General features: G+C 37.7%; 1 protein-coding gene across 15 annotated transcripts in view; it reads left to right on the forward strand.

The window, feature by feature from the left end:
* The window catches only part of PMCA (plasma membrane calcium-transporting ATPase 3), an 805,979-nt gene that overhangs the window by 619,447 nt on the left and 160,116 nt on the right, over window positions 1–26,416 (forward strand). The window lies entirely within an intron of this gene.

The raw sequence follows: 26,416 nt of genomic DNA on the forward strand, positions 1-26,416 counted from the left end.
GCATATTCTAATCAAAGAAATAGGAGATGGATTTTTTCTCCCATTTTATTAAGTTTAATGTATTTTTATCGTTACAAATAGCGATTTTCTCCCATAAATAATTTTAAATTTTGGAAAATGTATGTTTATGAATAGACCTGTGTGAAATGTAAATCGGTGTCGACTAACGTGGATTTAAATAGTTTGTAAATGCTTTGAAACTTAGCGCTCGTATTCTTATCGCGTTAGTACATAAATTCCATACGTGTGTCAAATACGTGGTTAGGCACTTGCAGAATGAAACGCATTTAAAAATAGAACGCTTAGAATGGACAGAGATAGTGAACTTTACATGTAGCGTATTTAAACCAATGCTTACACAGAGTAGAGGTAAAAATGCACTTAATCACATAATGCAAACGTTTTTATAGTACATATTTGTAGGAAATTGGAACAATACTGTAAAATAGTACAATAGATATGCGTATATAGAATAAAATTTGAAAGCGATATGAAGTCAAATCACGCATTATTATAAATGTATGATAGGTGGTGTTGTTCCCAATAAAAGCATAATTCATAACGGGTAGAAATCAAATTACTGAATGTATTACTTGCAGTTGCATTGCTTAATTGGACAGATTTGCACAATAACAGAACAACCAACAAAAACCTGTTTTACAGATATTGGCCATTGAAGTAAATCTGGTTATTTATTAAATATTTTATTCTAGAAGTGTTGTGACGTTCATACTGTTGCAAAAATACAACAAATTATGTTGAAAAAAAACCTAAACGATTTTTAATAACTGACCAGCAGGTGATTTAATATTGCAAAGCGAAATAAATCAATAAACGCATTTTCCTTATAAATGGCAGCAGAGTGCAGATATCACATTCTTGATTTTTCTGAGTTCAGCAATCCAACCAACAACAGATCTGAGCAAATATTAATTTTTTTCAAATTGTCTGTTGGTCTATTGTTGCGTAACTCCGTCCAATTGGGTTGTACCCTACTTATATTTAGAATGTCTTGAAATCGTCACATTTTGTCATCGAAACTTTACTATGAACAGACATACATGTCATTGTCCGTTATCTGAAGCCTATATGAGAACAACTTGGAAAAGTACTTCGTATCTCGTTCATACTGTGCGTATGCAGTTTGAGATACAATAAACACGTGCATAGTGGGACTCGCTGCTAGCCGAGCAGTAGAGCGTCAAATTACCACGCCGGCAAGCGGCAACCTGAATTCAAATCGTGGAGAGACTGTGATAGTAATTCCGTGTTAGAACTAACCATTTCTCATATCCTGCATAATATGAAACATTAAGCGAAGCCGTATTGCCATATGGTAGGCCCATGTGTCGCGTGACACTGCAGAAGTAAAAAATTACGGAGTGTTTTGTGCTAGCGCTGTTATTGTAGCCTAACTGAACAAATGACCTGCTTACAGCAAGAATAATACTTGCACTAACCCATACGACGACAAACTGACGATATCTGTTCTAACTACTAATACTGTCTTTACATACATACATACATACACATACATACATACATACATACATACATACATACATACATACATACATACATACATACATACATACATACGTACGTACGTACATACATACCGGCATGTAAAGGAACTCCTGTGGGACAAAATTCCGGCATACTGGTGACGCCGATATAACCTCGGCAGTTGCGAGCGCCGTTAAATAAAACATTTAATTTAAAGTTCCCCGTTAGTTCATAACAGTGGTATGGTCTCTCAGTCGTTGAAACTTAGCCGTAAGATAGATTTTTTTTAATGATGTATCAAGTATTTCCGTATATATTATGAATGAATTAATGTGGTTCTCATTTCCCTGCATTAAGAACTATGCAATTAAATTAAAATGCGGTATGTTTCAGTTCAATCTCTCCTTGAAAGTGATTCTGTCGCAAGCGCCGGCCAACCGCAAACTCTGCAGATGCAGAATGCACGATATACAGTATATTGAAGCAGCCAGTATAAAATCACACTTCTAACCCATACGTTATTAGAATTTATTTTATTAATATGTTTCGCGCGAGGAAGGGAATGCACAGTATGTGTATTGATCTGGAACTCCATGGTAAACAGTGAAATATTTCATTGGGTTTATTTGAATATAACCTTGGGCATATTGAGATATCGTTATCTTTCCGTATTTAGGCTACGGTGGGGTTTCTATTGCACAGTACAATGTTCTGTAGCAAGAGGATCAATGTAGTGCAAGTTCATTGTACGAGTGTTTCCAAGAATCGGTAATACTGCCCCCGCAAGTTACATTAGAGGAAGAAAGACCTGTCCTGTGACATGTGCCGTGGTATGGAGGGGGAAGATAGGTGAACTTCGGTGCCGGTAGATTCTGAAAGTTCACTCTTTCTCCAGTCGCACACTCACATGCCTAGTCTCGACTCATAGAGGGATGTGCGTGGAGGAACCTTGCAGAGTGAGGATGAGTGTGGAGTGTTGGTGGAATGATGATAATGGTGAAGGGAAACGGGAGAACCTCGAGAAAACTCACTCCCGTTTTGTCCACCACAAATTCCTTCACAACCCAGACGGGGATCGAACCCTGGTCGCCACGGTGGAGGGCAGAGAGACTAATCATTCGGCCATGGACGATGTTTTCACCGGCGTTTTTGACTGCAAGATGATGAAAGTTGTAAGATTTGTGATTGCCTATTGTGATAAGGACGCGAAAAATTCCCTGTTCCAAATAGACTTGTTAATGACGTAAATGATACTGCTTAAAATTTTGCGAGAGTTTGGTTCCTCTAATTTGTTTGGCAAATATTTAAGAGCTTAATTCAGTAATCATCAGTAGCTCAAATTGGAATACATTTAATTGAAAGTTTGAAAGCAATGTCTTAAATAAAATTAATGGATTTGTGACTAAATGATTATGGCTAGATTTTAATTTGTCGTGTGAATCATTTGTTTCATTTTTTTTTTCATTTATCGTACTTTATTAATTATACTTAGGCTATGGACTTTTTAGAAACTAACCCCAAAATCAAGCGGACTCAAGGTCACGTATAGCTTTCTATATTCCGGCAGAAGGGGGAGGATAATACGTACTGTGCGTAATTCGATGGATGTTTTAGAGGTGGTGTGGTGGTCTACCGCTGTACCAAGGGCAGAATATTGATGATAAAAATAATTTATTAATAAATATGCCGAAAATAAATGTCTTGTTAGGTACAAATTGTTATTACTTGTACAGGAGTTTGGTAGGCAGTATTTTTCAAGTGATGGAGAAAACAATTCAGTGCAATTTATGTATCGCTATATAAAAACGGTAGTGTTCAGAGACTGTTCATAGAACTCTGAAGGACACAGTAACCAACTTGACATGTTTACAAGTGAGCGAGGAGGAAGGAACATCCTCAGCTTCATCATTTCGAAGCAATTAGACTGCATTTATTTTTAAGATTTGTATCGTGTATTTAGTCCTGATATCCCAGCTCGAAAACTTGGAGGAAGAATTTCTATAAAAATACACTAACAAAATTGTATTGCCAAATGATTGGACATTACTGAGGAAATATTATTTGAAAGTTGGCTATAAAAAGTGACAATTACATGAGGGAAATAGCACCATATAACACAATTCGAGTCTCAATAAACAGAAACCGAAGTTTCTGCAATAGATCGCTAGCAAACTGCATTCAGTTCATTATGAACATAATAAATATTGCATCCTTAACATTATTATAGAATATCCTTACAACCTAAGAATAAATAATTGTTTCTTCGTATAATTTATATTGTTTTTTAAAATAGGCCAATGGAATGGATGATTAACCATGTTAATAATCTTATTTTCGTTTATGATAAAATCATTTATGGCTTTTTTCATTTCTTTAAATTGTAATTGTTCACTTCAATGGAAAATGAATATGACGAACATATTGAGAGTGAACGCGTTAACCTCGCAATATGACATCAAGGATTGATTAAATATATGATTATAAATTTGTATTATGTACTGACTATGCTGTCTCCTACCTGACTACACATTCTGACCACTGTGACATATCTGTAAACATCGCTTCAATTGGGTTCGAACATTCTGCTAGTGAACCCTGTTCAGACCACTTTTAAGGGACTTCATATCCACTTGCAGTTAACTTGTCATAAGAGTCTAAAAAGTCCACAGTCTAATTATACTGTATTGTACCTATATCTAGGAGTCGTTCGGGTTTTAAAAAGGATTCACCTTCCCAACATTACACACGTGTATAATATATTAGGGCCTATACTTTACACACATTAAACATCGTGAAGAATTAGAACTAGATGATTGTTGGAATACTTTGACTTCCGCTGCTGTTTTGATCCCACTACTTCGTTAAAATAGCTCACTGTACGACTGCTTAGACTTCAGGCCTAGACAATACCGTGTAGCAAAACGACTCTTGTTCACACCTATAACAATTTTAACTCACTTGGCTCAATTAACAGAAATTCGTAAAAAAAAAAAAAAGATCACGAAAATCGTGTCTCCCTACTCGGGCAACTAAGCCAGGTGATAATGCATATGATATCACGGTTTAATTTTTCGCTTTGTTTACTTGGATTTTGTTTGTTCTTTATGGCCAAGTTTACCCCAGTTCACGGCATGAAAATAGTTACATTCAGAGAAAATGAGAAGCAAGAGAACCGTAATAGGCCTCTTGATGGGAAATATACCGTGCGATGTAGCCGAGGTAGTCTTCCCAAGAAACTTGTCCATCCCACAAGCAAAAACTGAAATAACATCTCTGCATATTATGTTTGGTTTTATAGAAAGTAAACGTCTTCTCATTCACTTAAATATAAGACTTTAAACTTCACAGTCCAGTGCCTACTTATACCTGCAGTATATAACAGTTTTGTTCATACACCTCATATGTTATTAAAATAACCTTTCAAATGATCCAAAAATTCAAAATATATCAAAACTAAATTCGTTATGTTTGATGAGTTAAACACGAACGCAGTGACATGAATAAAATTAATTTACATACACCTGTTACTTACATAAAAATTTAAAACTAAATATTTCGTGAAATTCATGTAACACTGTTGTTTGTACACTTACCTCATGGAGAGGGGGTAGTTACGTTTAGATGCATAGTAAACAAGCATGTAGTGCGTACAGGGTTGTCTTTCAGTGGAGGTCACTTGCTGTTATTCTGTCATTCAGAATTGTGTACAATGGAGCGTCATAAGGAGCTCAGTTCCGATTTGAAGAAAGTTATTGTTCGCCTGGCTCCTATATAAAAAAAATAGGTAAATTAGTGCATAAAACACATTCTACAGTACAACACATTGTAGAAAAATTTCGAAATCATTGCACTTGGGATAAGTTGGGAAGAAAAACAAGAAAAAATTGCGAAATGCACGTGACGAGAGATTCTTAGTTAATCAAGTTGTAAAGAAATCCAAGAATAAGTATTCCACAAATTCGAGTAACAACTGAAGTTTCTCCAAACACGAAGATCAATAATCAAACTATCCGGCGTGTGTTGTGGAAAAATGGTTACTATGGCAGAAGACCACGAAAGAGGCCATATGCAGTGCGTTCGTAGCACTGTACTGGGTGAAGATTGGCGCGCCTGCCGCCAGAGTCGCACGTAAACGACCGGCAAGACATGGGTACGGAACACTAACTACTCTACTAACATTAGGCTTACCTGCATCACAACAGATGCTGAAAGTGATGACCTTCAACTCGAACACATTCCCTGTACCTCCGAAAACAATTCTGGTTCACTCGTGAAAGTGAATGATTGCTTGTATTTCTCTCGTGAATGATTGCTTGTATTTCTCTCGTGATGTTGTCTTTCAATTCTTGTAACGTGTGCGGATTTGATGCGTACACTTTATTCTTTAACGTTCCCCATAAATAAAAATGGCATGGAGATAGGTCAGGGGAACGAGGTGGCCACAATCCTCGACTAATTATTCTGTCACCAAACACACTTCGCAATTCATGCATAGAATTCGCAGCGGTGTGCGCTGTAGCTGAATCCTGCTGAAACCAGGCACTCAGTCGTTCATTTCTTGTTAGTTGCGGAAAAAAATTACTTAAAATTGAAGTTACATAAACGCGTGAATCAACTGTTGTGTCGAAAAGTATGGGACCGATAATCAGCGTGTTCCGAATCTCACCGGTCTGGTGGCGTCAATGACGTCACGTTGCAGCGAAATAAGGAACAAAACTGCTGGAAGGATCGATGGCTGTCATGGCGACTGTACAAGTTGTTGTCTGTGCTACGCTAGCAAAATTTTTCGAAATTTTCGTACTCCCATCTCGTTGAAAGAAAAGATAGCATAAACAATTTATTTCTTGAACCGGTAGTAATAACGGGTCCGTTGACATGTTCGCTCATAAGCCATTAACATATTGTTTTTACGTTGTGCTCAATACAAACAAAAAGCAGAACACACCGCCGTGACACAACAGAGCACGATGTTATTCGTCTGCTAATTCCCGCCCTATACAAGAACCAATCAGATTCACTGATGGCGGCTGATGGAGACTGCCACCACCTCTGCAAGTTGATGGCACCGGTGCGACACCTGTGGAGCATCAATGACGTCATCGGTGGAATTCGGAACACCGTGATGCCATCGGATTGCTCACCGGTGAGATTCGGAATACGCTCAATTCTACTCGCACTCACTGCACACCAAACCCCAAACTTTGCAGCGTGGTGAGGAACATCATGAATAATATGGGGATTTTCGGTAGTCCAGCATCTATTGTTCTGAGTAGAAACGTGACCGTGAAGATGAATACACGCTTCATCAGTGAAGAACGTAAAAAGTGGGTCCACGTCGCCATTTTGAACGGACTGCACAAACCAATTGCAATAATCAACCCTGCTTACAGGATCTTGTGGTTGTAAAGCATGAACTACAGTTACCCTGTAAGGTTTAAGTTTCAGAAGTTTCGTTGCCACAAAAGCTGACGTCTCTCGTATGAAAAGAAATTAAATTATATATTTTATAAGATAAATTAGTGTTTTATTTTGAAAATAGAACTGTACGTACAATACTGTTTTATATTGTATGTACTATGTACCTTAAGTTGTCTCGAGTTTCGAAAGACATTGACTTCTTCCAAGACTGAATTGCAGTCCCCTGCCCAACAGCTGAGTACAAACAGGGGACAGAACGTTAGGGGGAGGGATCCGAGTGTAAAGGTGACGAGGGATGTTGCATAGAATGGGGACGCTTGCATTCACAGACCTGGATTCAACTTTGTGAATCATTGAAGACGTAAACGACGCGAAGTGATGGAAACCAGAAACACATGTTCCATTAACCGATTAAAAAATTTCTCGGATCTCCACTACGTCACGTCCGAATAGTCACAGATCAATGTTCAGTTCACTCAGCTGAAGCTTCGTTTGCCGAAGGGACCGTAGTGTGGGAAGTCCAGAATTCGGATTCTTAGAATTTAACATGTTTTGTTCCTTGCTACATATCTCGAATATTTAACACGGTTGTTCGTTTCGTGCTTCCCGCAGTAAAATATATTCTTATAAAACCTAAAAAGGCTAAATGACGCATGTAAACCTAAAAAGGACTAAATGAATCCTAAACACAAGAAAGGCTAAATAGAGCCAAAAATGAGTAAAAAATAATAAATATTACATTCACAATACAAGAAATCTGTCTTGAAACGGTACTTCGAGACATTCAAATAATTTTGTCGTCAGTGTTGCCAATTCAGAAATCCATTTACCGCTGCACAAGCTTTAAAAAACCGCTAAACTGTAGTTGAAAAACTCCAGATTTTTCTTAACACATCATTTCCAAATATGAAATACAAACTATACAGTTTTAAGAACTGGAGAATTTTATAAAAATGTAGACTAAATTATGGAAATTGTGTCACTTTGTAGGCTCTGTGTTCTCTGCAAATTCGTATGAACAATTAAATCTGAATATTTTGCATTCAGCATCACCTTACACCATTCACACTATCACCGGCAACTTCTTCCACCCAGTCTTTCAACACATGTCCCCCCCCACATCTCTAAACTTTTGTACGTATGGAGTTTTACGCGGCATATTTCTTAAAAATTGAATTAAGTAGATCAAGAATGTACTGGACACTTCGGAAACAGTCGCATTCACAATCACACCAGTCCGTTCGAAATCTGAGCTGGAGACGTGCCTGCCAACAAGGAGTTTGGTTTTAAGTTTTAAGCGTTGCTTACGAGATTATAAGTAGGTCTGTGCTACATAAACTATAAATTGGAATGATAAATTAAATACATCATTGTAAGTTATCATAAATTAAAATAATAACACACGGAACAGTGTGTAGCGAAATCTCTTCCATTCTGCCAGATTGCTGAGACTTGAAGGATTACGTATACTAGCTGAAGAAAATTATCTGGAGTAAAATAGCCTACTAAAAATAGTAATGTGGAAAAAAATAGTTTCATCTCTGGCATTTGGATACAGTTGTCCTGCCTAGCATATATTCTGAACATGCTACAAAGCTACTATCAGAGATTACCCTTACATCAAATATTATTTATTGTCGTGATGTAAATGATAAGGACTGTCTGCCGACTATCTGCTACTTATTACTTATGAACGAAATTCCTGTTAACGACTTTGTGGTCCCGGTAACACAGAATATGCTGTAATGCATAGATAAAGTAGGGACTTTTATAAACTTGATAATTCTATACTTCTATAGTCTAGTGGAGTTTACCATAAGCCCATGACCGAACCAGGACATGGAAGACAACGCGGCCTACGTATAATGAGGGGATTTGTTTCATTCAGATTTCAAATTAGTACATTATGCTACGAGCCTATAATGGTAGTAATTAAGACGCGAGTATGTTTATGAAACGAGCGCAAGCGAGTTTCATAATTTTCATACGAGCGTCTTAATTACCATTATAGGCAAGTTTCATACGACTTTTTGTGCTCGTCCATATTTCTAACTTGAAATTATTCATAAGTATTCATGTTATTCTTATCTGACTGGGGAACGGAACTGACCTTGTGCAATGCCTCGTACATTGTGAAATGTGCGCAGACGCGAAAGTATTGATTTTTTCCGAAGAACATATGTCATTGGCCTTCATATAATCTAGAGTGTAAAATTAACATTAATCTTGATATAACCTTGATATTGATTTAGACATTGAAAAACGAGATGAAAAATTGAATTTATTTGAATATTATTTACAATTAACCCTAATTATTATAGTAACAGAGCTTAACCTTCTCCGACAGTATTGGATTTCCAGCCTCCGTGACGTTTCGCTAGTTGTTTCGATTGCATATCCGAGAATAATCGATACTTGCGCTTTCATATTGCTACAATGGTGTTTTCTGATTGGTGAAACACCTGAACTTTAATGAATAGGTGTACTTTAATGAGGTCCATTAAAGGGCTGCTACCAGGTGTATAATTACTACATTTCGGCATGGTCGAGCATAAACTAATTTATTGTTAGTTCAGATAGTTTTTCGTTAGCCAAACTTAACTTACTAAAGAGACTCCGAACATTCCCTGCCTTGGTCGGCGGGGTCGGTTGCTTGATGCGTCGTATTAATCGAAATACGGAAGTGTCTGTTCACACTATTGTTACCTAAGCATATTTTGTTAAACAAAGGCGCACATTTGTTCCAAGAATGTGTTGAAAAATGTAGATATTACCTATATACATACCGGTACTTCTACGTCCGTAATTCTGCGACTCTGCATTAACGATGCACATTATACACATACGAAATATTGTATATTTTATTGCCATATGTGCAAGTTCTTGGCGTCAACGGCTTTTTCACGCTGATATCCTTGACAAATCTGTAGGTGTTCTATACAAAATATCATGCTGAAAGCATCTGTTACGATGAGATCACTATTCGAGTGCCTGCTTGATTTTAACAATAATGAGGCTGTTCGCCTTCGATAACACGATAATGCCGGCAGATGGAGATTGAAGTAGCTTAGGGGGACCTGCCACGTATGTCTTCGTTACCGTAAACCACTGATAGGACACAGGAGTAGATGGAGTGTTATCGTGCGTTGCTTTAGTTAAATCGGGACAAATTTTCAAATGAACTCATTTTTAAATACTGCATATTGTACATGTACATGAAATGGTATATAGTGAGAAATGAATCAAATTTATTCGTAGCCTATATTTGTATTAGAACTTAAATTGGTTATCCAAACACAGACCTGTGTAATATTTAATAATGGAAATTTAAGCTATTTTGCACTTCAGCTTGTCCATATTTTTCTGATGTACTATTAGAAATCTACAATTATTTTTTGTTTTAAGTATAAAAAATTTAATATAGGATATATTTTTCGTGTTACTAGAGGTCTAGTTCTGCTCTAAAACAATGTAATAGGGAGTATAAAGCATTCAAGCAAAGAATCGCAGTTGCTGTACTCGCGACGCTGTTATTCCCGGCATGACTCCTCCTCCTCCTCCTCCTCCTCCTCCTCTTTCCTTACGTCTTAGGAAGTGAAGGCTCTATAAAGTCTAGGTAGGTAGTATCGTTCGCCATTTTTGTTCTTTCGTTGCCGAACTACCAGACGAGGAATCTATTTGCCACACCGTTAAACATTATAATATCGTAGTTCCTATGATAATAAATCAAACGCACTGTAATTCAGCAAATAATTGAGCGGCAAATAACGTCCTCGTGTGCTTTCTGTGAACGCCAACGAATGAGCCAAAGTGGCTGGCGATTATATTAAGTATTTATCGAGCCTTAGGAAATGCATAACGTCATCATCAGCGAATCACAAGCTATACTATTTCCGCATCAAAGACAACCACAGTGCACACATAAAAGAACGATTTCAAGAGTAGGGCTGTGTTGTGTATTACAAAAGAATAAACATAGTCTTTGCTGTGAAATTTTAAATTAAAATGTTACCGTTTTACAGATACTACTCTCAACAACATATTTAAGCCAATATTACAATAACCTTTGATGTAGAATTTTAACTTAAAATACTAGTACATCTGTAACACAGGTACTGCCTTGAATGAAATGTTTAAGCCTATATTACAACAATGTTTGCTGTAACATTTAACTTAAAATACCGGTACTACCATAACACAGGTACTGCCTGCCCTTGTGTAGAAATGTACTTTCCAACAAAATTTTTATTAACGTGGTTGTCCTCAAATTTGTTGAAAGGAATGTTTGTATTCACCATCATTTCATACAGATCTCTGCTAAATTAGTCCTCTGACACTGAATTACTAGTTGAAGGTAGATCGTCAGACTCGCTTCTTTCTATCAATTTTAAATGGTTTATATGTTTTTTTTTAATTATAGTGCTGCTGTAAACACAGTCTTTTAGAACCGATTGCCAGTCTTACATAAATTACACACAATTATGTAACCTTTACACAGACATACTGTAATGTCTTCCGAATTCCTCTACTCATTCATGTATTTTCGCAGCTCTATTTCAGCTAGTAGTGCATAATAACAAACATTGCTAAACTAAAGCATACGCTACTTAGGAGTAAGGAACCTGTTTTAGAGTGCGCTGTAGTATGCGTTACTTGTGTTTGTGAGCAGGGTGTCTGTTGAAGGACACGTGACCTAATGCATGTCCCGTGCACACTTATACTCATTCCAGTGTTTTTGGACTAAGAAAACTGTCTCTAGTTATAAGGGTAAAGCCGAAAGTTGGTTATTTAACGACGCTGTATCAACTACTAGGTTATGTCGATGGGATTGGTGGTAGCGAGATGGTATTTGGCGAGATGAGGCCGAGGATTCGCCATAGATTACCTGGCATTCACCTTACGGTTGGGAAAAACCTCGAAAAAAAACCCAAGCGGGGATCGAACCCGCGCCCGAACACAACTTCAGGCCAACAGGCAAGCGCCTTAACCGACTGAGCCAAGCCGGTGGCTTCGGACATTGTCTCGGACCGTCCCATGTGACGGTGATGACACGTATTGTTATAATACTACAGCATACTGCATCGGACATTGGAATTTGGCTAAGATAAAGGAAAAGAAGATGCAACAAAATTAAGGTTTTAAGGGAAAACAATAGATTTAATGTTTTTCAATCAGAGGTGGTCCATGTCAGTGCAGTCATTCTCCGTCTCCTCATCCTTCCGCGCTTCACTTTTGTTACCAGATCTTCCAGATGAGGGATTGTGAATGACAAAACAAATTATGGGCGCAGCGTGCATTCTTGCAATCTTTGTGTTAAAAATACTGTCTACTACAGTAGACATCCCTGTCGAACCATGTTGAGGACACAACGTCCTGTCCAGGACATGGTGAACGTTTTCTCCCTTCCAAACCTAAATTCTAAAGACACCCTCGCACCGACAAAAGAGCAGTAGCGGTCAAAGTCCTCACTTAAAGTAAGCTGCTATCAAGCATTTTATATTAGGCCTACTTCAGTTTTGTGAAGTGAAGCTTTCAGTGGAATGAGGGATGGACTTTAGAGTCTGTTCCAAACTATAAAACTCAAATTTGACTGTTATTCACTTATTCAGTAGGTAATTACTACTGACCTATTTGGTTAGAAAATGGTTTATCAGACCTATTGGTAAAGAAGAAAGTAAAATGCATTCCACATGATCTAAAAGTTCTTCAAAGTATTAAAAATGACCAAAAAAAATCCGAAAAAATATAAATATGACCTATTAGCTAAAAAACTAAAAAAATGCAATATAAGAAATTACTTTTTTACGTTGGTATTAACATAAAAAGGATTTCTATATTAATAGGCATCGCCCTAATGTGAAAAAATAAGATGACTTTTCATCAACATCCGCCTCCCTAGTGATCATCTATTGCAATCTGTTATTTTGTCGCTCTGTTTGAATACCCTGAACTCCTCCCAAACACTTTCGCTGCTCGTGGAGGATGCACTACTCCTGATTCGCAGGGCCATGTGGTTCCAGCATTATGCCGCGCCTCCGCACTTCAGCCCGGTTGCACGAGCAATCTGAATACTACGGGGAGAGTGGGTCCTGTTGCGTGGCCAGTGCGATCACCTAACTTACCGCCCCTACATTTTTCTTTGGGGCATGAGAAGAGAGTTGTGTATGCAACCTCATTTGACACCAGAGAGGAACTGATTGTGCGATTCGCTGCTTTTGATCAAATTCAACACAGACTGAAATGTTAGACATTCACTGCTATGACGGTGTAATGAATGTAATCAGTTTCAGGGTAGACATTATGAACACGTATGGCACTTCAAGTAGCCTAAATTAATTCATTTCATAATAAATAAATGTCACCAAAATTTACGTTTTCTTCAATGTTGCGTAGCTCCTAAACCACGTGTAGGTTAACACTGATTGTTTCGAAAAATGATAACTAATAGCGAAATCTGTCGTACCTCAGAGTTTGTTGCAGAGGTCCCGCTCTCTCTGTATACCATACGCGTATAATAGTCTACGGAGCGACAGAGCGATCGCACGTTTATTATGACTCTGTCAGTCGTTTGTATTGAAGTGCAGAGCTCGTGCATACGACCAGTTCTTCCAAGTGTTGAAGAGAACGCGTTTTAATATACACAGACATTTCAGGAGATGGTCCTTGTGTCTTTGACAATACTTCACCAGTGTAGCTTAGTTCTAGAGTTTTTATTAAAATACTGTCGTGTGTTCATGGTGTGTCATACAACAAAATGATATAAGCTTGGGAACGATAAATGACTTAAAACTTCGATTTTGACCTAAACAAAAGGCCGGCCATTTTTTCTTGGCACGACTGTACAATACTTCTATTACGACATCGGATGGCTAGGAACAACTTTTAGTATTTCTCATACCTCGTGCATGAGGATTTGAAGAACAAATATTTAGCCACGCTTTGCGTGGCCTCCACGGTGACTCCGTCGTGATATTAAATGGCTAAATATTTGAGATCTATTTCTACGAGGTTGTGCATAATTAATCTGTTTCACATAGGTATCCTCTTTTAGTTGTGTACTTAATTTTGTGTTCTTCCCAGAAGAAACAAAGTGAATATTGGTTGCTGTGCTAAAATGGAAAATGCAACACATTTTATTACAAAAATAAGAACAATTGCAGCTAAAGAAAGCTACTTTTCAGTTCATTTAGCATGTAGGCACCATCTCTCTTTGCATTGCGGTTATTGATATTAGTACGAAACCGTCTAACATTTAATATCTCGGTCCTCAGGGTTGCATCAATGTGGATTTGGAAAGATCATCAAGAATTGAGTGAAATATAATTTCTAGAATCTGTAAGTAGCCCGAAACGTCAGATAAGTTTAACTCGTTCAAAAATAAATATTCAACAAAACCAAATCGCACTGAGAGCCCGATGTCCCTCAGGCACTATAAGAGAAATGTCAGGGTAAACCCTAATTACACAGCGGATATAGCCCGCCTCTGTACTTTTTCGGCATATTCCAAATTCTAAGGGCGGTATTCATAGACATTCTTCTTAGTGCAACCTTCCGGTGGATGATCAGCGAACTATCGTTTTTCGTATTCATAAACCAGTGTTAGCGACATGATATGAATCCTGTACAAGTAACCAGTGGATAGCCGGGGCTAGTTTAGCACGCTCGTAACGCGGGCTAGCGAAATGTATATGAATAGCTTCGTCGCTTCCCGACTTCTAACACATCTGCGGAGTCCACCACTGTGGAATAACGATTAGGATGCCTGCCTGTGAAACGAACCTGCCCGGGTTCAAATCTTGGTTGGAACAGTTTATCTGGTTGAGTTTTTCAGAGGTTTTCCCGCAACCATTTGAAGCAGAATTGCTGGGTAACTTTCGGCGTTGGACCTCTGACTCATTTCGCCTTCATTAATTTCAATAGTTTCAGGTCGGCCGTGAGATCGTGCCAGACGTGGTTCCGTGATTCGCCTTCAGTATCATCTGTCTGGAGGAGGTGCACAAATCCCGGGAGCCGGTTTTTTTATTGGGTTATTTTACAACGCTGTATCAACGTCTCAGGCCCAGGGAGCCGTAGGAGCTTCTACGGTATACCCGGGGAGTGTAGCTCCTTCGGACGGATGGCGCCTTGGTGATTCGCGGAATCTGCGGTATCGCGATCTACGGATCAAAGGATGCAGCAGAACGTAAGCACGTGAAATGCAAACAGATTATATCGATTTGGGGAAGGCATATTAACAAGGCGACGGAGGGTAGTTTCTGCGTGCGCGCGGACTTCGTTAGAACCGGATTGCCACAAGCCGAATAGATAACACGAAAAAAAAAAAGCAGTGAATCACATGTTTGCAGAAAATGCCGTCCTAAGGACTCCAGTACTCATTCCAATATTAGGAGGTTGTACAGTAAGCTTAAGACTGCGTTGCTTGCCATGGGGCTCCCCTTCGAGGAAAAAAAGAACACAGCTGTTGTTAAAGACAGTATATTGAGATCTTCACTCACGCAACTCCGGGTTCGATTCCGTGAACACTGGCGTTCAGAGATATCTGAACCAGAATTTTTTGATCGTGTAAGCGAACTTTTTAAACACGGGATACTGCAAAACCGAAGACTATATACAAGTGGATAAATTTTGAAATAGTTCCGCTAGTTCTCAATAGGTGACACTATTATCTTACACCCATCTGTTATAGCTACTCTAGTTACGTTAGCGAAGCAATCCGAGAGCGCATTGTGGGAATGTTTGGAGACAGGGCAGCCCTAAGGTCAAACACTAGCGTTAGCAACAGCGTCTTTTCAAACTCGTTGTAGCATGTTTATTTTATACTCTGTTCGCAGCACTGACTTGTCCAAGCAATAAATAATAAAGCCACACTTATATGAACGAATTATCAATCACTATCGATTAATAGGTGTCGGGTATGTTCGAACTTAATTATAGACCTACTAACATGGAGTGTCGTGATCACTTGGGCACCGTTGCTGTTAAATCTTGCCTTGCTCTTCGATTCCGCACTCTTGACATGCTAACCTAATAAATGCGTCCATTTTCGGCCTTTTCCCTTCAAAACATTCTATGTTTCTTCAGTGAAACAGTGATTGCCGGAGTAGGACAGGCTTGCACCCACGTCTAACTTTCAATTTGTCACTTCTCCCTCGACGCTTTTGATTCAGACAGCAATGTGGATATTGTACTTCAATAAGTATTATTTTTGTACTTGCATTGTATTGCATTCTTGTACCTTTTCCCTTCGTGAAGCCAAACTGCTATTCTTCCAACTGTTCTTCCATCTTAGAATATAAACGTCGATTCAGTATTCGCAAGAAAATCCTTTCCGACTTCGATATTAGGCTGATAGTTGTGAGCTATCATATAAGGATAGTATGAGGACATACATAATTCTACTTCCATTGTTTAAAGGGAAAATGTTATGTTTTTCTGTTTCTATTGCTTCCAGAGCAAATTTTCTAATCTTTTTCAGTAAAGATTTTACACATTAACCTTGTTAAAAAGAACTGTTCTACGGAGTGTTACATTACACAGCTCAAGAAAACAGAAATAACCTATTATGCAGTACTATTACAGGTTATTATACTAAAAAAAATCTCGGCAGTGAACCTCAGAGTTCTTGAAAGTCGTAAGTAAGAAAGTGTCAACTGCGAGGTTATTTAGCGTCGATGGGACTGGTGATAGCGAGATGAGGCCGAGGATTGATTGGCCATATAATACCTGACATTTTCCTTACGGTTGGGAAAAACCTCGGAATGAACACAAGCAGGTAATCAGTCCAAGCGGGAATATAACCCGCGCCCGAGAGCAACTGCCGATAGGCAGGCAAGCGCCTTAGCCAACTGAGCTATGCCGGTAGCTAACACTACATTTCTGTCCAGTAAATTCTAAGAAAAATTAATTGTTATCACTTTGGTATCGACGGCTATCCTTTCTTTACTAGGCAACAGTGAACGCTACGAAATTGTCTACAATAATACGTTATTTCAAGATACCGTACAGGCCTCCTGGCACTCCATCTTTAAGAAAAATAACCGAACCGTTTTAGTACCATTCATTTCAGAAACATTTTGGGAATTTCGCATTTCTCAGAACTTGAGAGGAAGAGAGAGACCTATTGGGTGAACCATAAGTAATACCTTTAATTTCAGGGGTTTATTCTTGGAGATATTCAAACAAAAGAGTTTAATACAATTTTTTGTTACTTTTGCTTCCTTTCCAAGACAGAAATGGTTGGTTTTATATGAAACATTTCATGGCGTGTTTTGGAAAAGCAATGAATTGAATTTCCAATATGTTCAGTCAATTTAAGAGAGCAGTGTATCAGGATACTAAATTATTGAAATAATTTTAGTTTTGTCTTTTAGATGTGCAGAAATTTGATACGAACAAGTGTAACTTCTAGTTCTGAAAAGGAATTTAAAAATGTTACATTTGTTCGGATCAAATTTTTGCACATTGAAGTACAAAACAAAAATGCTTTCAACCATATTCTTTCTATCATTAACTACCATAATACACTGCTCTCTTAAATTGACCGAGTATTTTGGGAATTAAATCAATGGCTTTCCCGAAACACGCTATGAAATGTTTCACATAAAACAATATTTATCTCTGAAATTTTTTAACCAAAAAGAAGCAAAATTGTATTAAACTTCTTTAAATATATCTCAAAGAATAACTGCCTGAAATTAACATTACTTACGGTTCACTATGTATACAGTAAAATGTTGTAGCACTACAGAAAATGTTTGCTGTAAGAATGTTCTAATTGTCAAGATAATCAACAATTAGAGCCTATCTGACGTAAATGGTGCAGAAATTCTTCGAAACGCTCAACCTGGTCGTCGCAGTTGGGCAAATATCTTCTGAGTACATCACCCTGATCAGCGTATGTGCAATGTTACATATTTATACTATGACGAAGGGATTTCAGTAATTTATCCACACATATGCCGCAAGTAATTACATAGTGACACGTGGTACATGTGGCTTTGTCATTTCTTACTTCCGCACTTGCCAAGAACTTCTTGACGGCCTTGTGATAATAGGTAAGACTATTTACTGTATCAGCAGATTGTAACTGCTAAATAACTGACAAGAAATTTAACAACTAACAAATATCGACTTCTTTGAAAATCTATCCAAACGAAGGAACTGGACAGTAGCGTCATAGCGTATTATAGAGTATTTCACCTAAAGAAAAAAGCACTGGTTACGGGTCTTGGCCAGTACACTGTTGCCGCAAGATGCCTCGCTAGTAGAACGGCTGAGGTATAGCATCTCTATCTCACCAGAGTATAGATAATTATACAGTATGGACACTTCGCGTCGGTACCTTTGATATAGCAGGACTGATTTCAATGACCTTCAAACCAGTTTGAGCGTGAGATTCTGCTTTCTCCCTGGAGTTGGCACTGGCATCACACCAGCTATCAGTCGACACAGCGGAAATATAACGCATACAATTAATACATCTAGGTACATTATGTACTCAAATAAAATACATTGGACCGATGAAATAATAAATCCATCATTATCTGTAATGTGTAGACTCTTGGAGTTCCTTTATAATGGGAGTTGAGACGTTGACCCCCAGCAACAATTAAAATATGTAGTAATTTGATAGCGCTGAAAATGGAAAAACAGAACTCCTGTGAAAAGTAAAACCATATACCTATATTATATTGAATACAAATTAAACGAATTTGATGCATAATTTTATAATGCATTATATTATTTTATAATATAATTTATTATATATAAAATATAAAAAAAAATATTATTACAACTAGTTTGTCACTGAGATATAAGGAAAAGCTGTTAACTTTAATTTATCTGAAGCAAAGCGTTGCTGGATTATGCAGTAAGGTAGCGATGTTTGGATCCCGTGCCTCAACTCTATTCTAAATTACTATCTTAGCGTGTGCTCGATTACAATAACCTCTAGTGCCTGAAAGTGGAACTAAACGCCGACGCACAGATAAACAACACACAGGAAAATACGCTCAGTGTCCATTCTTTGTAATCCCTATTCGCTGATCTCACTCTCTTCCTAATACGTACGGCGTTCTAGCAAGTTTATCGCACTAGACAGGTACGTTGAGTCCGTTGAAATTATGAAAAAACTATTCATGCCATAATGATGCCTGCAAAACCGTACATTATATTTTATGTACATTATAACTAGACTTCGGATATTTAGGCCATTAACCAAATTTTAGACATCTCAACTAGGCTCCATAATGATTGAAAGTAGGCATTAAAATACAGTTTTAGGAACCTAAAATGTTACAGCAATTACTAATAATAATAATAATTCATTCATACTGTTCTGCCCAAGGGTAAGTACTTCACTGCAAACCCAGCATTCTCCAGTCTTTCCTATTTTCTGCCTTCCTCTTTGTCTCCACATATGATCCATGTATCTTAATGTCTATCATCTGATATCATCTTCTGCCCCGAACTCTTCTCCCGTTCACCATTCCTTCCAGTGCATCCTTCAGAAGGCAGTTTCTTCTCAACCAGTGACCTAGCCAATTCCTTTTCCTCTTTCTGATCAGTTTCAGCAGCATTCTTTCTTCTTCCGCTTTTTCCAACACAGCTTCGTTTCTTACTCTGTCCATTTCACACGCTCCATCCTTCTCCATATCCTCATTTCAAATGCTTCTATTCGCTTCTCTTCACTTCGTCATAATGTCCATGCTTCTGCCCCATATAAATAAAGTAGAACCTCTATTATCCGTGGTAATGAATGGGATTGGCTGGACGGTTAATCGAAAAAATCGGATAATCCGTACCATAAAAGATTTTCGTAAATTTAGTGAATATTTTTACACTTTCGTAATTCCCTTCTTGGTGTTGCGTTTAGATAGCGGCTTAGAAGTTCATTAATTTAAGTCTGGTTGTCAACGACGGTTTTTTTAAGGGGCAAGGAAACTCCTTGCAATGGCTGTCTGTGGAAAGATATGAGTAGTGAAGGTCTAGTGTTGTAGATTTACGTAGGCCTACTTTATACACTCCAATCTCGTATTCTGATGCGAGATGGGCCACGGTTTCTCTTTCCCCAAACCATTAAATTATTTACACTTTTTTTTTTCTATTCATAGCACAATGAGATTTCTTTCGACACCCGTACAAAACATTAAATTAAATGAAATTTTCATACAGATGTTATACAGTACGACAATTCGAACAGTAGCCCATACTGTGTAAAGGAAAAGGCTTGTAATAACACTCTGTAAAACAAAAATAACGTGCGAATACAATGTGCAGCACTTAATATATTTCTGCAGCAAAAGGAAAAAAAAACGAAAGACAGACGGTTAATCCACCAATCGGTTAATAGGGTGACTGATAATCGGGGTTCTACTGTAACATATATTATGCAGCATTATTACAGGTTGTTATACTACAAAAGGAATCTAAAAATTTGGGGTAAATGTAAACGCTTATTTTAAAGAAAAATGATACAAAAATTGCATCCTGGAACCATTTATTTACAATTGACCATGAAAGAAGTTTCATATAAGTACAAACAACTTTTATACCCTAGGCATTTACTTTTCGCCGGTTTCTTGGGCTAATTTTAAACATATTGGGGTAATTGTAACTGCTAAATTTTAAGTATAAATATTAATTTAAATTATTAATGGAAACTCTGGATAAATACTTGAACTTCATACAATTCAATACCGTGATATTTATTTTCCTGCATTAATACGAATGTACAGGAGAACTCATTATATCCTAAATATAAAGAATTAATTTACAATTACACCCCCGACCACAATTCAGTAATATTAATTCATAGATTTCTGTACTAGGGCAGGTATTCCACTGTAAACCCAGCATTCGCCTACCTTCTCTATTTTCTGATTTCCTCTTTGTCTCCACATATGATCGAAATACGAACTTATAATAAAGAAATGAATCAGGAAATCATCAGAGCTAGAGCACGGTAACTTTTAATTCATAGTCAAACCTCTTACCACTGAGCTACACACTTCGACTACAGGCCTTTGCCAATGCCCTTCGCACATGTACACGCGATGAACCTCACAGGCACGAGGAAAATTATTCATTGTTAAATTCGTGCATTTGGAAGTTTCGTGTTCTATATCATTGTCTAAATTAGAAACATAACGGCAGAACAGGTGTAGGCGTAGCCTATTCTAAAGGCGCGGGAGGGGAAGAGTAAGTGGAAGCATAAACATAGTATCGTGCAAAATTTCAGTACTGCATGACCACCATGCAGAAGTCTTTAAACTGGTCATTTTTTTCTTTCCACAATAAATACTATGAAGCAAATTGAAGTTTTATGGTATTAAATGTGACAACTTGGGTTGTTTTAATTTACCCCAGGTAGGTAATCTTATTTTAGATGATATAGCGTGAGTATCTTAAGTAAATAATATTAAAAAGTAATAACTTCTAATAATTTTAAAATTAACGAACGATTTGATAGTGCAAATAAACTGGCACTTTGTTTATAAAGCCAATGTAATCAGATTTAGTACAGGTTTGCATATGACTGCTTAGTTTACTTTTAATATTAGTTTAAGTGGAATTGATCCGGAAGAATAGATAAGCTCAAAGATTCTTGGTTTAGGTGTGAATAATGACTTCAACTGAAAAAATGGAAACATGCACACAATACTTACTGGCTTTTAAGGAACCCGGAAGTTCATTGCCGCCCTCACATAAGCCCGCCATCGGTCCCTATCCTGAGCAAGATTAATCCAGTCTCTACAATCATTTCCCACCTCCCTCAAATCCATTTTAATATTATCTTCCCATCACATACACACAATATTACTCCTAAATTCACCTCTGCCTGTTATGCATTATGATCTGTATCTTCCATCGGCGATATGAACACTCCAAACACGGCCTTCTTTGCTTAATTTAATTCTACAGTGAAATATGGATTATTATTCTGGGGAAACTCTTCTGAAACTAAAAATATTTTTGTTTCACAAAAGGAAACCCTAAGAATGATGACAGGTGTGCATAAAAGGACATTGTGTGAAGAATTTTTCCAGAATTTATATCTTGTTCTTATGAGCATTCTTTCTCAGATTATGTTTATGTTAAAAATCAAGATCATTTTAGTAATAATGAGAACATTTCTAACTTCATTAATGTAAGATATAGATCATATGTCCATTTACCCTATGTTGGTCTCTGCCTCTTCCTAAATTGAAGAGCAATTCTGTTTTGTTGTACTATGTCATTCCCCTCTGTCTACAGTGTTGAAGGGTGTGAAATTATGCGATTAAAATAAATATTTGTGCAGTCTGTGATACCATGATTTTTTTGTCAACATGGCACCCCTACAAGTTCTTGTGAATTATTTCTGCATTTGTATTTTGGACTCAAATTAATTTCAACTTACAGAATAATTGAAAATAACAATAAAGATGATTGCGACATTGACATGAGGCCTTCTCAATGATCGTCCATACGAATTATATAATTTTTCTGAGCTCTAGGGGTGCTATTCATAGACATTTCGCAGCACGCGCTACGAGCGTACTAAGCTAGCCCCGGTTATCCACTGGTTACTTGTACAGAATTCAAATCATATCCTATCGCTAACACTGGTTTATGAATACGAGAAACGCTGATCATCCACCGGAAACCCGCCCTAAAAGTGTCTATGAATACGGCCCTAAGAGTTTAAGATTAAACCTTTCATTTCGGAAAGTTTAAATCATCTTCTTCAGTTATACGCTACACAGTAACTCTACTCTAATTTATTCTGAATGTCTCTGTCTTTCATATACTGGTACATGTATGCCTAATTACTGTTAATCTATTGACAATTTTTCGATACCTTTCAACACAGGGACTGGGATCTAAAATTTAATGCCATGTTCTTCCACCCTAATATTGTTCCGTAATCAGAGCTGGACCAGTGCTACTGTCAATCATCCACAGCAGAAGGAGTGTCGACATGACGTAAGATTCTCCAACGTGCCTCTAGAACGGCACAGCCGGGAAAGCTGGGCGAGGTTTGATATAGTCGCCTATGCATCAGATGTATAATGACGTAATGGACGTTACGTCATTCGTGCTTTGAGATCACGGCTCTACCTACACATAATTATGTGACCTTCTCTGAAAAGTATGTAAAAGTATTGTACAACAATTTCTAAACTTTGGGGTAAGGGCGCGGGAATGTGAGTAATAAATTGTATTCATTTGCCCAGAGAGAACTAACGCAACGCTTTCTCTCTGTATATAATGTGACATTTAAAATAGCATTTGTGAAACAGTTTCTTAATTTTCTCCGTGAAGCACAAATGTCGTCAACTAAAATTCAAGAGGCTTGAACCCCTGATCAGGGACTTGTTTCACAATTGAAGAGTCCACTGCAAGAATGATGGATGCCACTTTCTTGTCGAAAATGAACCAAGACTGTCAATGCATAGCTTAAGACATATAGAATGTACATAGAGAGTTATATGGCATTAACACTGATAGTCATTGCCCAGTAATGATCGGAAAATCGCAGTTAAGCTTTGAGCGCTAAGCATTTCAAACTTTCAATTGTTTCTCCTGCAAAATGTATTCCAAATGACATCCATCATTCTTGCAGTGGACTCTTCAATTCTTATAAATTCTTGTATATTTTAAATTTTGTTTCCAAATTGTGAACTTTGTTTCTCAATTTAAGTTTGTAGTTTAACTTTACAAAGAAAATCAAATCCTTTACAAAATTAAATTTGGCATACCTCACAAGTGTTTTCTTTCACAATGGAGAAACGACTTACAGATGTGTAAATGTTACTTATAAAGCTATCACATTTTCTGCAATTGTTCTTAGGTGTGTAAAATTTGAAAGTTCGACAAATCATGCATAACTGAGGAAAAAAATACGTACTCATTAAATGTATTTCAGTAGTAAGAATTGTAATGCAATGGCTCAGACGAAGTTACTGAAGAAGTAAGAACTAACACATTCATAGGCCCACTAATATATTGAAAGGTCTGTACAGAGTTCCGATGCTGTATATAGGGTTCAAAGATCCAATATCCAAAAGTAACAACTTTGTTTTGCTTTCCATTGGATGAGTGTCGGTTCAATGCAATAGCAGGCATTCATGAAGTTTCCAAGCCTCAAGTATACAGGTATCCTTTTTCTTCCCTAAGCTCTCAAAACTGCAAATTTATTCCCACTAGCCATTAGTAACCTAGAGAGGAGCCTTGCTGAACGATTCTAAATCTGTTTAATTTTGCGGTTCCTGTGATCATTTAAATTGTAGACCAATCAAAATATTATCGTCGACCACATTGAATAATGAACTCTCGTTTGCGAATTTCTTTAACTGATTTTGTAAAGCTTCTCAAGCGTCGCAAATTAGTAAGATTGCATTGTGGAACACACTTTACAAGCATTTGTAATATTTTACTTGTGACTTGTATATTGCTGATTTGTAATTTAACACTGTGAAATGATTACAGGACACTCTTTCGCTCTCTCCTGTAAAAGACTGGACACAACTGGGTATGTGTCTTGTCTTAAGACTGCCTTTTTATTTTCTTACGACGCTTTATCAACTGCTGTGGTTATTTAGCGTCTGAACGATATGCCGGCGAAAAGAGTCCAGGGTCCAGCGCCGAAAGTTACCCAACATTTGCTCTTAATGGGTTGAGAGAAAATCCCAGAAAAAACCTCAACCAAGTAACTTGTCTACCAGGATATGAACCCGGGCCCCCTCGTTCCACGGTCAGGCATGCTAACCGCTACTCCACAGCGGTGGACGACTTTCTTGCGCCATGCTCAAGAAAGGACTAAAGGATTATGTGCTGCATCAACGAGTTAGAAATAAGAATATAGAGTGGCGATCGCGCCGCCATACTTGAAACTTTTGAACCTCTGTACGCCATGTTTTAACTTGTCAACAAGTGGGCGTGGTTCCTATAGGACAATACGGAAAGTGACTGTATAGAACATGTTGCATCTTATGAATCTTATTTTATATCGCATTAACTCATATATTCCATTTTACTAACACTTATTTATTTTAGCAGCTGTCAGAAAACCCATGCAGCAACAATTTATTCCATTCATCTTACGTTAACATCGAAGCTTAAAGATGTAGATACAAGTGGGCGTGGTCCTATAGGACGAGGCTAAAAGGGCTGTATATAACTTGTTGCATCTTGTGAATCTTATTTTATATTGCAGTAACTCATATATCAAATTTTTACCAGTGGGAAGGAAACCCACGCAACATTTTATTCCATACACCTTACATCACCCGTGGCGAAAATGTGACTCGTGAGCACATTATGGCTCGCAATGATAGCTATACATTTCTCTTGCTTCCTACCTCCTCCAACCCCCACCCTCTCACTCACTGGAGTCAAACTCCGTTTCATTTGTATTTGTTTCTGACCTGCGAGTGGCGTATCGTCGCAATGTCTCTCTCTCTCTCTCTCTCTCTCTCTCTCTCTCTCTCTCAACCATGCACCTCTACAAAAATGAAAGTTTCAAGTAGGATGGGCGGACGCATTTTTTTGCTGCCAATATGATGAGAATATTAAATGTATGATTTGTTCACAAGTATTACGAGGAAGCGGTTGTATAACATAAAACGGCATTATACTACATGTCACTCATGAAACATTAAAAGGTTAAGTGTTGTTGTTGTTGTTATTATTATTATTATTATTATTATTATTATTATTATTATTATTATTATTATTATTATCCGAAGCTTCGTTCTTTCGCTTGGTCTGTTGAAGCCATGTTTGCTACAACTTACGTGTGTGAAAAATTATTTTCAACAATGAAAATAGTAAAAAACAAATTTAGATCACGACTGACAGACAAATAGCTTCGTGATCAACACGACTGGCAGTAAGTGACATAATTCCTGATTTTGAAAGTATGTCGCAGAGACATTCTGAAGACAATTAATTTTAATTTGTGATAATGTGTCCTGTGTTTTTTTATTCATTTCTTTCTTCGTTATACGTACTAAACATTACTTTGTAACCTTATACTGTATAAAATTATATTTAAGTGCTTGACGTAAGAAAAATGAAAATCCGTTAATAAGTCGGACAGTTGCTTCACTTCCCCTTCAGGTGTCCGCCTCCCTCGCTGATGTAATTCCCGTGATTTCGGGAGTGAAAATCGTTGAATTTACAAGTGTTGGATAAAAAGTTATGGCAACACTGCTGTCACATGACGATGGTGCGTTCGAGAGCTGCCAGCTGTGCGAACAAGATGAGTTGGTGCAGCCAGCGCCGACAGTACTCAATCTACACACCTAATCTAACCTAACCTTACTTGACTTCAAAATACTACGCACCTAATCTAACCTGCAGGATCTTAAAGAACAGAACAGTGGTAGGGGAACTTACCCCACTGTTATCGCTTCTCGCACGGCAGCTGCTCTTTGTGTGCCTGTCTCTCTCTACCCGTCACCTTGGTGGCTCACTTTCTTGCCTTCCTACAACAAACCTACGCCCG

This window comes from Periplaneta americana, chromosome 10 (assembly GCF_040183065.1).
Source record: "Periplaneta americana isolate PAMFEO1 chromosome 10, P.americana_PAMFEO1_priV1, whole genome shotgun sequence".
Taxonomy (NCBI): domain Eukaryota; kingdom Metazoa; phylum Arthropoda; class Insecta; order Blattodea; family Blattidae; genus Periplaneta; species Periplaneta americana.